The sequence below is a fragment of the Nicotiana sylvestris genome, chromosome 3 (assembly GCF_000393655.2).
Source record: "Nicotiana sylvestris chromosome 3, ASM39365v2, whole genome shotgun sequence".
NCBI classification, from domain to species: domain Eukaryota; kingdom Viridiplantae; phylum Streptophyta; class Magnoliopsida; order Solanales; family Solanaceae; genus Nicotiana; species Nicotiana sylvestris.
The window spans coordinates 173,456,471-173,469,063 of NC_091059.1; positions in this window are offsets into that span (position 1 = coordinate 173,456,471).

Genomic DNA, 12,593 nt, shown 5'->3' on the forward strand with positions numbered 1-12,593 from the left:
TGAACATGAACTAAAAATTAATTCAAACGATAAACAAAACAAACATTTGCCGATTTTAGATTCGAAAATATCAAAACAAAAATGCGGACAAAATAAAACTCAAAAATCCACTAACCGGATCGACAGGAAATATGTATGGACTGACTCGACGAACCTCGGCCAAAGCTCGACCAAACGGCGACGAACACGAACCTACGAAGCCAACTGAAGCCGCGCCGAAGCAGCAACAACAGTTGTCGCAGCAGAAGTGCAGGAACAAGGCAGCTGGGGTTCATTTGGTTACGTGAAGGAGATGGAGTGAAGCAGAAGCAGCAGCTCGGAGAAAGATGAAGCGAGGTAGAACAGGAGTAGCCATGAGGTCGACGACGGGGAGCAGCCATGGCGGACAGTAGTAACTCGGAGGTGACGCAGAAACTGTACATGCGTGTGGACTGCCGGACTAGTTTGGGTGGTGTCGAAACAGCGGCAGCTACCATGTGAGAGCATCGAAGCTCAGCCATGGTTGGACATGGCAAAAGCTCGAACGGGGACGATGAAGTGGATGACGGGGAAGATGTGCTCGTGTGAAGGTGTTGACGCAGCTGTGTGTGCATCGATGAGGAGCTTGGAGGTGGAGGATGATGAAGCTTGGTGAGGGAAGCAGCCATGGACGTTGGGTTTTTTGAGAGTTTGGGGAAGATGAAGATGGAGGGGGCGGGTAGGCTAGTTTAGGTTTTTAGGGTTTTTTTGTTTGTGTTTTGTTGTGTTAGGATAAAAATGAAGAGTGGGTCTTGGGTTAATGGGTTAATGGGGCGGACCGGGTCGACCCGGTCTGAAGTGGACTGGGTCGTGGAGAAGATTGGGCCATTTTTTTGGGCCTGTGGCTTGAAATTGAAGAAGAGGCCCAATTCCGACTTTCTTTATACTTTCGCTCTCTTTTCTTCTTTTATTTTTCTAAAACTAAATTATAAAAATACTTAAACTATTATTAAGAACTAAATTAAGTTATAAAAGTGCAAATTAACTCTCAATAACAATTAACGCACAATTAAGTATTAATTAAGCATAAAATTGTATATTTGGACATTAAATGCTAAAAATGCAAACGATGCCTATTTTTGTAATTTTTAATTTTTGTAAAACAAATTTAATTATTATCAATTGTAGAATTAAATCCTACATGCAAAATGCGACATATTTTTGTATTTTTTATTAATTTAGCAAATAAACACACACAGACAAATACAAATAATTATTCAAAATATCACAAAATTGCACACCAAAGAAAAATCATTTTATTTTTGAATTTTTTGGGAGTAATTCTCATATAGGGCAAAAATCACGTGCTTACACCTTCTAATTGTTTTTAGTACTGTATGTTTGTGTTGGTATTTCTGCTTGTTTGCGTAATCTTCTGGTTTATTTCCCGATTTCTATGTGTTAATTTTGTTCTAACGTTCTACTGATTCTGTGATTTCTTACTTAGGGTTCTTTGGTTTTGTGCCTACTGTGTTTAAATAGGTCTAATTGTTTTCTATTTACTAAATGTTCTGCCAATTCTGTGCATCTCTTTGAATCCCTGATTTTTTGTATGTGATTTCTTTGGAGGTTTTCCACTAATTTGAGTCACTTCCTTGTTTGTGAGATGCTTTCCTTACTTAGTGTTGATTCCTTGTGATTCTCAATCTCGTCTGTGACTTCCTGAACCAATTTTTTTATTCGTCTGTAATCCGTCTGTTTATGTGCACAATATACTTTTATTTTACTTTCCTTACTTGTAATTATTTTGTACTTAGTCCCTATTATATGCTTCCTTCTATTCCTATTAAGGAAATATTAGTCTTGCAAACATCTTCCTTATTTGATGCAATTTGTACCGTTTGAGCTATGACTCCCTAATTGAAGGAAATCTGAGTTTTTAATTGATTCTAATAAGTATTCTTTCTATAATTATAATCAGTCTATACGTATTACCTTATTTTTCACTTATTTTCAAGAACTATAAGTACTCTACCCTCTCTTTAGCAAAAGAGACATTCAGTGTTCTGAATTCTCTCTAACACACATAAGCATACTCACTGTTCTCTCTTCTTTCTCTACATATCCTCTCTCACTTCCCCTGTTGACTACTGATTTCTCAGTCGGCTGAAAGCCAAGATTGAGTGATTTTGGGACTGCTCTACTATTCTACTGCTCTATACATTGCTACTTGCTTGGTCTGCATACTACTGCTCTACTTCTCTGCACATTACTGCTCTATATTATCTCATCCTCGATTGGTATGCCCTCTATTTGATTTACAGCTTCCAAAACAATATGTTTTTATACATCTTGCACTTTATCTTATTTCTTTCATGCTTCTACTTATGGTTCTGCTGTCTTCATTGCAATTAGCATGCTTTTTGCTAATTCATTGATGTGATCATCTTTCCTGTAGTTTAGCCTGTCTGTGTTTCCTTTACTTGTTAATACATTTCTTCCTTACCCCTAACCCCAATACGTTATCAGTCTGTATTCATAACCCTTCCTAGCTATTAAATAATCCTGAATCTCTTTGGGAGGGCGTATGACTGTTGAAGGCTGAAGTGTTTTCTCTGATGTCTATGCTCTTACATGTGAACTACTTGTCCCCACTTCCCTTTTTCCCTATTTGTGTTTACTTCCCTGAACTATATGTGGTATTTTGGCTCTGAGAATGTCAAAATTATCACATTGTTTTCTTTTAAAACTGGTTCTACATGGATCAATTTTTTAAACTGTTTTTCAACTCAATTTCTTTAAAAGCTATGTCACGCACTCTCACTAATCCTAGAGTTTAGGTTCTACCCCCTTCGTGTAAGCATTGCCTTGGGTACCTTTGAGTACTCATTGAACTTTGATGCACAAGGCTGGTAATCCCACACTTCACTTGTTCAACATTTTGATAGTGTTTGGGTGCTGGTAGTGGCCAAGGATCTTAGTGGGCCCTTAGGGAGCTTTGCCGCACCCAAACCATGGCAAAGGTTGTGAAACTCGAAAGAAGTGAGGTTGGAAGATTGGGCCTGGTTAAAGGCTCCCTATAGAGTAACTTCTTATTTTTCTTTACATATGTAATTCAACTATCATGGTTTGTAATAACTTGTAAACAACTAATTGGGGCTATAGTGAAATTGGGTGGGATTACACATGCTTAGTTTAAGTAATGGGTAAAAAACATGTCTATAGGGCTTTACTTACCTATTTGTGCAATAGAAACCATGTATAGGACATGCATCTTACATATAGAAATCCTGCTCTAGGCTCTTTACTTTCAGATTGTTATTATACTCATTTCGTAATCACGATTAGTAACTAACAAACAACTGTTATAAAAAATTACTACTGCATTTAGAGATCATGTTTTAAGAGCTTTATGTGCATTAGACATCATGTTGCTTAGGATTTTATTTCATCTAAGTTGCAATTGCTGAACACCTCGCCAGTTGTTTAATTTAATAACACAAGTTTGGGCTAAACTGCGTCTTATCTTTAAAAAATTGGAATTAATATGCATGTTCACCTTTTCAAGTAGGCAATACATACGATGCCTAGGCAAGCTTTAGACCTAATAAAAATTGATTGATTTTGTTTTATCAGTTTCAAACTACTCAGCCTCATTTAACTTTCTGAACTCTGTTTCTCGTTTGCCTCTCTAAAGTTCACTCTTTATTTGAAAATCTCTCTATCTGGAAACCAGTTTCATAGTTATACCCTCTCACTAATTTTCTGAGTCTCGCCCTATTAAGCTTTCAAGCTACTAGGTTATCTTTCTGTCCAGGAACGTGTTATTTCAAACTGCTGTATTTTCAAATCTCTACTTTCTTCAAACGATGTTTTAACAATTCCCTTACCTTTTACTTACTCAACTGTTGCCCTCTTAGTTGTATTTCTACAAGTCAAACATTCTTCGGGCCATTCAGTTTTTTTTTATTAAACCTTCTGCTTTCACTGAAGCTTATCTTTTTCCAACATTCCTGTTTTTTTTAACTCTTATCTTTAAGACCTTAAATGTGTTTGAGACGTGCTAATTACATGTTTACTTGTGGAAGGATTTGTGAGCCACTTATTCGCCTTTGTATGATTCCTTTATGTGTAGTCCTACTTGTTATGTATGTCGCCTAGCATTTTGTCCTTTAAACCTAAGGGTTCAGCCTAGTCCTTACCTCATAGGAATAGTGGTCCTAAATACCCTCTAGGACTTATAGGATGGGACGGGTACAACACGCAATAAGTTTTCGTGACCCAATCACGCGTTTAAATAACCTTTACGGGGTGGGAAGGATAGAATATAGAGATGATGACCGATGCGCTAATATCACGTGCGACCCCTCTTTTGAGGAGTGATTGCTGGGTATTGCATTGAAGTGATCTATATTAATCACAAACCTAGGACCACTTTCCCCTTTACTTGTTAATCTTTAAGCTTTCTTTTAAAACTAATTTTCTATACTCTCTACTTCTTCAACTCTTAAACTTGTTTGCAAAACTATGTGAAGCCCTTTGCTTTATTTTTCTACTTGCTTTCTTAAAGTCACAATTGTAGCATGGCCGGGAACCATACTTGTGGATCCTGAGGGGTGCCTAACACCTTCCCCTCGGGATAATTTCTAGCCCTTACCCTAATCTCTGGTTTTCCAACTGCTCTTCTAAAAAGTGTCCTAATGCACTATAATCATTAGGTGGCGACTCTTCAACTTCTAAACCCAATTCTCGAAAGGGAATAGAGTTGTCCTCCCAATGTCGTATACCCGATTTCTGACCCCACGGTTAGAGAAAAGGGGGCGTCGACAGCATGGCGACTCTGCTGGGGATCTTCTTTAGGCTTTTACCATTGCATGTTGCTTGTGACTTTACTATCTCATTAATTGCTTTATTTACTGTCTTTTATTCTTTCACTACGAAACTGACTTGGCTCTTCATGTCTTTTCTTTCCTTTAGCTGCTTTCCTTTACTGCTTTATTTCAATACTATTGTAATTACTGCAATTATTGTAATCATTTATCTTATGAACGTGAAAATACATGTCAATTTGTTTCATTCTTGTAAACTGCATCTTCAACATCATATTCCACTCGTGCCAAACAAATACCATAGCAACGCTTATAATGAGTGGTTGCACTCTTCCAATATTATCACCCTTTAAATTCGGCAAAGGCGTATTTGCGGTAAAACCAGTCGATCAGCGGTGCAGTCGACGGTTCCGTGCCTTTCCCTCTTGAGTTGTCCGCTCAAGGGTACCTGTCTAACACCCCGATAGAAACCTTACTCTGTCTAACTGTGCATGCATCATGGTCAAACCTAGCCGAGTCAGTTATGTTGTCCACATAATGACTCATTAAGATAGCATTGTCCGAAGTCCATTGGGTTTCCCTGAAACCAAAACGGACACCTACATGTTCTATGCATTTATTTGGAGAACTAAATGCTTTTTATGCTAATTATTAGTTTAAATAGTTGAGTCTGGCGGGTAAGGGTATAACACTCTGTTTTGCAGAAAATGAGGCACGAAGTCCCTAGATTTGGCATGGTAACCAACATTCATCCAAGGCTGCTAAATTGGTGGGAAGATCTCCACTTTAGTGATCAGACACTCGTCCGAAAATACTTAGGGAATCTGCCTTCTCTTCTAGAAATCCAGTCTGACAACAAAATCATAGAGGTTGCAACTCTTTTCTGGGATAGTGATAGGTCCGTGTTCTGCTTCGAGGACCTTGAAATGACTCCTTTGCTCGAAGAAATAGGAGGCTTAGCTGGTATTCCTTGGGAGACTTCGGGTTTGCTTATGCTAGAGAATCGTAAGGGTAGGGGTTTCCTTAAGACGATGGGACTGAAGAAGAACCCAGACTTGACCTATCTGAAAGACTCCTACATCCCATTCGACTATCTGTACGAGAGGTACGACCATAGCAAGTCATACCGCACCTACTCAGATGAATTTGCCCTCACCTCACTGGGGCATATTCACAAAAGGGTCTTCGTATTCATGTTTTGTTTCCTAGGGATGATAGTGTTCCCTTTGAAGAAGGCTAGGATCCACACCAGACTGGCCATGGTAACCAAGACTCTGATGGAAGGAATTGGCGGACAACCTTTCAGTATAGTGCCCATGATTGTTGCTGAGATATATCGGGCTTTGGACAACTGTCAGCGAAAGGCCTGTCATTTTGAGGGATGCAATTTATTACTTCAGATCTGGCTCATGGAGCACCTCCAGAAAGGATAATACTGACAGGAGATCTTACGCAGAGACTGGGATGATCACATTGCCTTCCACCAGCCAAGGCGTATGAATTATATGCCTAACATGTTCGCTCAGCCAGAGGACACTGGAAGATGGGTGGAGCTATTCGAGAATCTAAAAGAAAACCAGGTACAGTGGATGGTCGAATCGTTCCTTACGGAAGAATTCATTGTCCGATCCCGAGACGCACCATTTCTCATACTCATTGGTCTAAGAGGAACTTATCCCTACGTTCCCCTCTAAGCCATGACGCAGGTGGGAAGAAAGCAAATCATACCAAGGGTCGACAAAATGAGTCACTTTAGGGCTGATTTCCAGGACGATGATAGCCCTCACAAATGCCAATCTCAACACATGTGGCATTGCAAGCTCGTTTTAGGGAAAGAATCTATTGAGCCAGACAGGTATCACGCTTGTTGCGTACCGCACTATTCGGGTTGGTTGGAAGATAATCACAATGGTATGGGTCAGCCCGGGTTCATTCACGAACACAAAATCATCGACGAGAAAGCTGAAGCACAGGTTAAGTACAATCAACTACGCAAGAGGATTCGAGAGTGTGAAAGTGAGCATCGGGAAATACAAGAAGCCCATCAGAAGTTGATCGAGGAATGGAAGGATATGGCTGTCAGCGCCAACAAGCAACTAGGGTATTTGGAGCGGGGTCTAGTGGAGCAAGAAGGAAAGTTCCTCAAGAGGATTGAAGATTGTCGAAACACTGAAGGGAATGCAGGCGGACATTTGGCCCAAGCTTATCTGCTGCTAGGACTGTGCGAGCTGGTGAAGTTGTTCGAGGGGGATAAAAATACCGAATCTGGGGAAGATCCTTATAGGACCAAGTAGTTAGGAGTCTTTTATTTTGCTTTTAATGATGTAATAAGGCCGATGACCATTAGTGACATTTTATTATTTAGCGTTGTTTTGGATTTGTCTTATTTTTATCAATAAAATGAGGCATTTAGCATTATAAGTTCTCCGAGTTAATTTGTCGCTAGGCCTACCTCGGGCACAACGAGGCACCCAAATTATGATGCGATTTATATTCTTGCACAATGTGTTTAAATATTGCAACATTTTCTTCTCATAACCCGCACTAACTTGTTACTTTTTTGTTTTTCTTTATTTTTATTCCCCTCCCCAAAGGTTAGTTCGTGCATTCTGGCACCATCATCATACAGTATGATATCCAAGGGCCCTCCACCTCCTCCTCTTCCGAGTCCTATCTGGAACAAGAACAAAGGTAGAATGGGAGATTCAAGCGCTAGAAAGGAAATTGAAAGAATTGAGATTCCTCAGGGTACCCCGGTTGCTAAGGAAACTGCTGCCCAACTTGAGCAGAAACTGTTGAAGTTCCAAGAAGAACTGGATCAAGTGCAGAACTTGGCAAATTTATCATTCACTCTCATCGCTCCTGATGTCAACTTTCCAAATGCTCAAAACCTCGCACCTCCACAGAACACCCCACAACCACAGATGCAAACCACTCATGCTCAACACTGCAACATATGCCACACTCCACTACTCATTCCTGAACCACTGAACACCACAAACGACCACCCCCACAACACTCCCATCTACGTAGATACCATACCCCACTACACTCAACCAATCTCAAGTGCACCTGAGTCTGATGACAAGGACACTCTTATCAGAAACTTGGCAGCAGAACTCAAGAAGTTGACCAGCCGAGTCCAGGGCATAGAAGGAAATAAAGGCATAGAGGGGCTGAATTATGAGGACCTCTGCATTCAGCCAGATGTTGAACTTCCGGAGGTATACAAACCTCCCAAGTTCAAAATGTTCGATGGAACGGGAGATCCCAGAGTCCATTTAAGGACATATTGTGATAAGATGGTCGGAGTCGGAAGGAATAAGAAAATCCGTATGAAACTCTTCATAAGAAGCCTGAAGGGGGATGCTTTATCCTGGTACATCAGTCATGACCCCAAGAAATGGATACGTGGGTAGGTATGGCATCAAATTTCATGGATAGGTTCCGATTCAATACAGAGAATGCACCAGATGTATTCTACATCCAGAATCTGAAGAAGAAGCCTACCGAGACATTCCGCGAGTATGCTACTCGTTGGAGATCAGAGGCTGCTAAGGTCAGGTCGGCCTTAGAAGAGGAACAAATGAACAGATTCTTCGTCCGGGCTCAGGACCCACAATATTATGAGAGGTTGATGCTGATCGAGGGCCAGAAATTCTCCGATATCATCAAGATGGGAGAAATAATTGAGGAAGACATTAAGAATGGTATGGTTACTAATCTTGAAGCATTGCAGGCCACCAACAAGGCTTTACAGTCTGGTGGCACGGCCAAGAAGAAGGATGTTAATGTTGTGATTGTCGCACAGGGAGCCAAATCACCACTAAAATACCACACTTACCCGTCACCTCCACTTACATATCAGCCTATCCCGAATTACCAAGCACCCACACCCTCTTACCAAAATCCACCACCCGTTTACCAATCATCTCCACCTCCCACATATCAACCCACTTCACCTATATACTCTCAACCTGCACCCGTTTACCAAGTTTATAATGCCCAACCCTCTCACTACCAATCACCTCCCACTCGCCAAAATTTCCCTAGACCCAGACCAAATTTTGACCGCAGACCTCCCAGACAATATACAACCATCGCTGAGCCAATTGACCAGCTGTATGAGAAACTTAAAGCTGCTCGTTATGTCTCCCCTATCCCTGCCATAACTCTAGAAAATCCTTCCCAGTGGGTCAACCCTAATAAGACATGTGCGTACCACTCCGGCATGAAGGGACATACCATTGATGAGTGCCGCTCATTGAAGGACAAGATTCAAACTCTGATTGACAATAAGGTTATCGTAGCAAAGGAGCCTGCTCCTAATATCCGCAACAACTCTCTGCCTAATCACAGAGGTGGGGACATTCACATGATCGAGATCGATGATGACTGGGACCCCAAGGGATCGATAGGACTGATTGCTGAGGATGATGAGCCAAAGAAACCAGTAGTCACACTTAACCCGATTGTTGTGCAGAACTAGCCCTCCAGGGGAGAATAAGTAAACATGTCTATACCTCTCGAATTTGAAGCACCTTCTTCTGCGAAGGTGGCCGGGCCAATTGAGGTTGAGTTTGGGGTTCCAAAGGCACCTATACCCTTTGAAGTTGTTGTATTACCACCAAGGGTACCCATTCCTGTAGCAATGTCAGACATAATACCGTTCCACTCAAACGCCATACCATGGGATTACACAGCTGAGGCAAGGAGGAAAGGAAAGACCAAGACGGGAGAAGCAATTGCTGCGCAGGGTATGACCAGAACAGGCAGGGTTTACACTCTAGAGCACCTAGCTGAGTCCAGTAAGCAAGCCTCGGGATGGACTACTGAAACTGGTCCCGATGATCTTTGGAGGAAAATACAAGCTAAGGAGTATTCGGTCGTTGAGCAGTTGAACAAAACACCAGCACAGATCTCTATCCTAGCTCTTCTACAGAGCTCTGACGCACACAAAAATGCCTTGATGAAGATATTGAGCGAAGCTTATGTGCCCAACAACATAACTGGGGGTGAAATCTCAAATATGGTAGGACCAAATACTGGAAAGCTACAAAATCACCTTTCACGATGATGAGCTGCCTCCGGAAGGACTAAGTCACAACATGGCCCTACACATCACCGTACAATGCGAGGATTACTTCGTCACTAAACTCTTGATCGATGGAGGCTCCAGCCTCAACATCTGTCCGTTGATAACTCTCAGAACATTGGGAAAGAGCCTGCACGAGATCAAATATGGGGCCATCAATGTCAAAGCCTTCGATGGGTCCCAAAGGTCTACTATCGGAGAGATCAGCCTATGCTTGCAAATGGGGCCATCCTGGTTCGACGTTGACTTTCAAGTGATAGATGTCCTAGAATCCTACAATTTACTGTTGGGACGACCATGGATCCACGCCGCTGGAGCTGTGGCATCGACCCTGCATCAGGCAGTGAAGTTCGAATGGAATCACCAAGATGTGATTATTCATGGCGATGGTAGTAACCCCATATATAGTTGCCAGACCATCCCGATGATTGGAGGCAGAAGGAGAATAGGCGGAGAAACATACCATCGCATTGAAAGAGTCAACGCTGTAGACAAAGATAAATGGTGGGATAACAAGATTGAAAGTATCCTGAATTGGTGTGGATACGAACCTAGAAAGGGACTCGGCAAAAACCTCCAGGGAATTGCCAAACCCATCAAGCTGAAGAAACATGGCACTACATTTGGTTTGGGGTATGAGTACACTTGGGAGGAGTTCAATCACTAGTCGCCACCATGGCGCAGTCCCTACTACCCACTGGAGCATCCAATACCTCACCTGGAACAAACTTTCCATCCGGCAGATACTGTATATGGGTCGAAGGAAGATGAAGCATTGGCAGCCGTGAGGAATCTATTCCTGGAGGATGATGATATGGACTGTTGTGTTATCTTCAAGGAGGAAGGGGAGGAAGGCCCTTCTATACAAGTTGTGAACCGAGGAGAGCGCCTCAGCAATTGGTCAATCAGAACCACCAGGACCCGGAAAGCTGCGGGGTAGCAAGGCTAAACAAAAGCACCATGCATCACATTTCACTTTTTTACTAGCTGATTTTATTTCTGCATTGTCTTTAATTCTGAAAAAAGCTCTGATACTCAAAACAATTGCGAATTTAATCGAAGCAATTCAGTTTATTATATCTCACTCTTATTATTTTTCTATCATTCACTTTATTTTACACAACATTACTATTACTTGCCTTGACGATGAACCAACGATTGTGACTTGCAACGAGACAATGCAACAAACGGATACGGACTCAGAAGAGGATGATATGCTAGAAGAGGTCGTTAGAGGAGTTGAGAATTTTGAAAATAGGCCTAAGTCTAACTTGGATGAAACTGAGGTCGTTAATCTGGGAGATGCAGAGAATGTCAAAGAAACGCGCATCAGTGTTCACCTGTCACCATAAAAAAAGAAAGAGTACACGGAGTTCCTAAAGGAATGTGGAGACATATTCGCTTGGTCATATGATGATATGACTAGTTTCAGCACATCCATTGTAGCTCACAAACTGCCAACAGATCCAACATCCCCGCCGAGGTAGAAATTCCCTCCTTAAGGATCATACAAGAAGTAGAGTTGGATGATGCAGAATGGGTAAAAGGTCGCTACGAGCAGTTAGCCCTTATAGATGGGAAAAGGATGAATGCAGTTTGCCACGGCCAGTTGTATCAGAACAGAATGTCCAGAGCCTTCAACAAAAGGGTTAAGCTAAGAAAGTTTACACCGGGGCAGCTAGTGTTGAAGAAAATATTCCCACATCAAGATGAAGCCAAGGGGAAGTTCTCTTCCAATTGGCAGGGTTCGTACATGGTTCACCGGGTTCTAACTGAAGGAGCCCTTATTCTTGCAGAGATGGATGGAGAAGTCCGGCCGAAGCCAATCAATTCAGATGCAGTGAAACGATATTATGTGTAACCACTTATGATTCCCTTAGTGATGCAATTTGAACTACGCCTGACCTGATTCCAGTTTAAGAGGGGATACGTAGGCAGCCCTATGGGTTCGGTCATAATTTAATAAAAATCCCATTTTCCCCCACTATTGGATCTGGGGTAGAATTTTGAGGAGGGCCCTCAAAATTCCAAAGTTGATTTTAGTCCATGCATCGCCAGAAGCGTCAGCCCAGTGAACTGAGGCCGAATTTTGAGGAGGACCCTCAAAGTTCCGAAAATGATTTTTTTAGTCATTTAGTACAGCCGTCAGAAAGGTCCTCTTAACAAACTGGGGCAGAATTTTGAGGAGGACCCTCAAAATTCTGGAGTGAAAGAGGTGGCAATGACTTGAACCACGTCGCAGTCATTGGTTCATCTAAAGAAAACTATTTTCGATTATATATTTGCTAAATGCATAACTATTATCCGAATTGTTGTTGTTTAGCGACGCTACCCCAATGACACACAACGTCAAGAGCCCGAGGAAGACGAACTAACCTTTCCCCTCACAGAACTCACGATTTTCTTTGGATGCAGGCACTCGACTTGCAATATCGTCAGGTATATTTATGTACACATACTTTCCCAAGAATGCAACTTCTCAGAGTCATCACTTGCCCGCAATTACTATCCGTACACAATCTCCCCAGCAGTCATTGTGTCGTAATCGGCTATCAGCTAAGAGATTTTACTACTAATCATCCTTTTACATTCTTGCACTGCATAAGGCTACTCTTCTGCCTTTCGAGACTAAGTATTGTCTCCCATCTGCATTTCCTGCGTTGCATAAGGCTACCTTTCTGCCTTTCGAGACTAAGCTCTGTCTCCATCTG